The 3,731-nt window shown below is 40.7% G+C and overlaps 1 long non-coding RNA gene across 3 annotated transcripts; it reads right to left on the reverse strand.

Moving 5' to 3' along the window:
- Window positions 1–209: 209 nt before the first annotated feature.
- LOC113017617 (uncharacterized) lies at window positions 210–3,468 on the reverse strand. Of its 3 annotated transcripts, XR_003271523.1 has the most exons (7): window positions 3,418–3,468; window positions 2,176–2,356; window positions 1,592–2,077; window positions 983–1,108; window positions 623–730; window positions 396–517; window positions 283–319 (listed from the first exon to the last, which is right to left on the reverse strand). It is a non-coding gene; the product is annotated as an uncharacterized LOC113017617 (long non-coding RNA). The 3 variants fall into 3 exon arrangements; XR_003271522.1 differs by lacking the exons at window positions 283–319; window positions 1,592–2,077; window positions 2,176–2,356; window positions 3,418–3,468 and adding an exon at window positions 210–236 and having other exon boundaries at window positions 983–1,274; XR_003271521.1 differs by lacking the exons at window positions 1,592–2,077; window positions 2,176–2,356; window positions 3,418–3,468 and having other exon boundaries at window positions 983–1,273.
- Window positions 3,469–3,731: the final 263 nt, after the last annotated feature.

Raw genomic sequence — 3,731 nt, forward strand, 5'->3', positions numbered from 1 at the left:
ACAGACAAAACACAGAAAGAGGGCTCTCAGTTATTCATTCATAATTAGAAAGAAAACATTCTGGTCGTGGTTTTTACAGTCTTAGTTCCGCTCGCTGTCATCATTATAATCATCATGATCAATGGCGAGGTCCTGAGGTGGGTGGGGCTGGTCTCTGGTGATGTCACCGTGAAGGAACAGCATCTGGCACGTGTTGGGTGAACATCCCAAGTACACTGGTGTAGTTTCCTCTCCAGCTGTTTGACATGTTGACACTGAACATTAAGGGGAAGAAGAAGAAACAGTGTTAGGTCAGGTGACCACATGGTTTCTAAAGTAACTGACAGGAAGTAACCAGGCCGTCAGAAATGGATGGCATGTGTTTAGAAATACTGGAGTTGGGTAACTCTACTTACCAAAAGCAGAAGCACACAGATGAAGGATCAGATGCTGAATGTTGCAGGAACATGCTCGTGTGTGGTGGTCATTCAGTGCTGCTCCGGCAGGTTACACAGTCCAAGACTGATATGCTGCCCATCTGAGAGTTTGAAAACACACATGCAAAGATTTATTTTGTGTTACAGTCAAAGTTGGATGTTCATTTTTGTCCTTTAAAAATGTTTGTGTATTTGAAAGCACTAACATTTAAGGATGACTTGGATCGTCTCCTTTAAAGGGGAGACAAGTGTATCCACTGATCCACGTCACTTTACCTGGATGATGACTCCTCCCCCCTCACTCAGAAACACTCCTAATATAACCAAGCAAATAAATAATATTGAAGATTTACTTACATCATTACAAAAACAGCAAAAACATCTCCCTTTGATTCTATTTCTCCATTCCTGCTGAACATCAGGCAACAAATATCTCAATAAATCACAGTAAAATGTAAAGCACATGTTTTCTCTGCTTTGTCTAACCTCTGCAGAGCCTCTGTCAAGAAAAACATAACTGTAAGCATAAAACAAATATACATTTCATAACACGTCACTGGACAAACCTCGGTCAGTTGATTTCCTCTGTGCAGTGCAGACGAACATCAGTCAGCGAGTGACTCTGCTGGTTCTTCTGAGGAAACACCACCGTCTCTCCACACCGTCACCATCTGTGAGCACAAACTGCTGCTCTGCCAGCATGTAGGAATCACATATCACACACAGGGGTGAAGAAACATCAGAGCTCAACTTTGGATACTTTAGATCTAAACAGATCAAAGTAGCTCTTAGTTTCAGCAATCAGACAAACAATGATACCAAACTGATTCTGTATGAATACAATATGGTATTTTCAATACAGCTGTCAAATTAATTTATTAAAACTAATACAGATATATGTACTTTTTTTTTTTTGATAAATTAGTTTGCTAAATTATAAGAATATATATATATATATATTTTTTCATTTAACAATTGCAACTGAAAGAAATTAAATATTGAACAAAAATATATTGTCACATTCTGAGCATGCTCAGCACGCTGACAGACTTGAAGTTGCTACAGATTTTAAGAAGTGATAATTATGGGGAAGAAACTTCTCTTTTTCATCCGTTTAATCAAACATTTGATGCCTCAGCTGTCTCAGTCTATAGCGTTCTGCAACTACAACTAACCTGAAGCTTGGATTTGGCTGCAGGTGCCCCTGTACATCCTTCTCAGCAGCATACATGTGGGTACCATTTAATCCCACTTCTTCCTGAGCTTTGCTTCATCACAAGACCAAAGGTGGCATCCCGTGTCACAGTCTTATCATCATGGAGAAGAAACATTTGAAGAAACATCATGGAGAAGAAACATTTACGCGCCTCCTGGTTTTGTTTTCTGATCCTGCAAAAAGACTGAGGACAACAAAGCCCAGAGAACACGAGATACACAACATTCAGACTCAACAGCCTCCATAAATGAAGAGCACCAGGTTGGTTCAGTTATAGTAGATATGAGCATACTTCACATTACTGGGTATGAATAATAATCAAGAGACAAACTTTGAAGATGCAGAGCATGATGTCCCATCATCAGACTGTAAACAAACATCCACCAGGCTTCTTTGTTGGCAGAGGTGATGATTCTCCTATCAGGGATCAGTAGCGTGTATTAACCTGTGGTATAAGCAGCAGTCACTGAAATATTACTGTTTCAGATAAGAAATCTAGCACATAAAAGCCAGGGTAGGAGGGATCTCTGCAAACTGACTTACCTCTGCAAGTGTGAAGCTCAACAAAAATCTGACTCTCCAGTCACTGACAAACAAAAACCTCCAGCTGGGAGATAGAAAACGCTGTCTGGGTCTTGCTGGATGTTGCTGGTCAGAGTCCCACATTAGCAGAGTGCTTCTTGGTCCCACTGACCCATGTGGACAGTGACTGTGGAGAACTGTTCTGGAAAACAGAAAAGAGAATTAAAATGACAAAAAGCCAAACAGGATTTCCACAAAGACTCTCTTGGAATCAGCAATCAAAAAAATCACTGGTTCATATTTCAATTAAATATGAACAGGTTCCTTAAATGTACGCAGTTCAGATCTGATTTAATTTAACTTCCTTCACACAGCACATTCGTCCAGGCTGACAGGTAAACATAGAATTAATCTCAGGTAACATGACTCATAGTAGAGATTCAGTAAGAAAGATTGCAGGCTCTAATATTATTACCACACAATCCAAGGACACACCAACAGCTCCGATTTGTAGAACTATTTAAACAAATGTCCTCTGAATATTCAATTCATGTTCACAGTGGGAGGGTGTGTGTGTGTGTGTGGGGGGGGGGGGGGGGGGGTCGTGGAATTTTTTAAATAAAGTCTGCAACACAGAAAGAGCTGTGATCAAGCTATTTATTACTGCGCCAACACACATCAAACATCACAGTTCAGTCATGTCAGCGCTGCCACAGAAGTTGTGCTCCTCCTCCTTTATGCATTCCAAGGAAGAGGGAGGAAGTTACAAACTGATCCTACCACACTTCACGTGTCTCGCTATGAAACCTAACGGATCAATGGTTAAGCTGTTTTGTGCCCTTGGCCTTATCAGCACCTGTAAAGGGAGTTGTTTTCCCAAACTGCTGATGCTGAAGTAAGTTCATCTAGTTTTAGAAACTTTCACTGAACAGTAACAGTGTCACAACTAAGCATATGCAAAAGCACTTTAAATGAGAATAACAGAAAATTTATTTTACAGAGGCTAGAGCCTGTCCCAGTAGTCATAGGTAGAACACATCTGGACAGGTCACCAGTCTGTCAGAGGACTAACACAGAGACAGACATCAGAGTAACAAATCTATTTAAAATTAATGTAAGTTTGCTGCAGCTGTATGTATGAACATGTGTTTCTGTGCTCACAGTCCACCTCTCAGGAACCTGCAGTTCACTTTTAGTCTACTTTAAACAGACCTCACAAAAGGCTGATGTGGCTGGATCAGTAGTCTGATTTAAGTACGATACCTTTGGCCAGGGATTCATCTGGTGCATCGCTTCACTGCAGTCTTACGTATCTTCCTCACACCTGAATTAAAAAAATACTGATATATACAAATAACAGCTTCAGCTGATGCATCCTGACTCAATCCTAGATGTTCAGCACACAGAGACACAGAGGTGCCATTTAAAGTTTAGTGTTAACCTGAGTCACTGATCATTTGCAGTATTACAGAGTCTGGCAGTCTTTGCATGATGTCCACGTCACTGTAAGTTTCTAGCTGACTCTCAGGTGTGACAGGTGTGCCAGCAGGAAAGAGTAATAATAACCTGCATCCTGA

The sequence above is a fragment of the Astatotilapia calliptera genome, unplaced genomic scaffold (genome assembly GCF_900246225.1).
Source record: "Astatotilapia calliptera unplaced genomic scaffold, fAstCal1.2 U_scaffold_161, whole genome shotgun sequence".
NCBI lineage: Eukaryota > Metazoa > Chordata > Actinopteri > Cichliformes > Cichlidae > Astatotilapia > Astatotilapia calliptera.